This window comes from Pygoscelis adeliae, unplaced genomic scaffold, assembly GCF_000699105.1.
Source record: "Pygoscelis adeliae isolate BGI_AS28 unplaced genomic scaffold, ASM69910v1 Scaffold853, whole genome shotgun sequence".
Taxonomy (NCBI): Eukaryota; Metazoa; Chordata; class Aves; order Sphenisciformes; family Spheniscidae; genus Pygoscelis; species Pygoscelis adeliae.
This window is the reverse complement of record NW_008824382.1, coordinates 28,070-28,454: the sequence shown is the minus strand read 5'-3', so window position 1 is coordinate 28,454 and position 385 is coordinate 28,070. Positions and strand designations below refer to the sequence as shown.

General features: G+C 53.2%; 1 protein-coding gene across 1 annotated transcript in view; it reads left to right on the top strand.

Moving 5' to 3' along the window:
• The window catches only part of WDR90 (WD repeat domain 90), a 27,314-nt gene that overhangs the window by 15,783 nt on the left and 11,146 nt on the right, over positions 1 to 385 (top strand). The gene's annotated exons all lie outside the window — the stretch shown is intronic.

The following is a 385-nucleotide window of genomic DNA, read 5'->3' as shown; positions in this document are numbered from 1 at the left end:
TCTTCAGCTTGGAGCCAATACCATCTCTAAGTGGCACTTTCTATTAAACCCGGCTGAAATTAAAGCTCCCAATGTCTCTATTAATAGACGCACAGCCTCAAAGCCGCAGCAGTTTGTGGCGAGCTGCCAGAAGCAGGCAGCTGCCAGCGCTCAGCCCCAGGCAGGACTTGTTGGAAAGCTTCAACATAAAACTATGCCTCCGCTGCTCTCGTTAAAGACCTCTTTCTAGCTGTGTGGCTTATGCTTTCGCGGCGATGCCCAGGGCACGCAGCGTGGATGCCCTTAGGCTGTTTGCAGCGTGGTGTAGCTGAGGGGATGAAGGGGGGGGAGATGGATATTCCTCCTTTGCTCCTGGAAAGCTGGTGTTTTTCCTATGGCCGGTCGT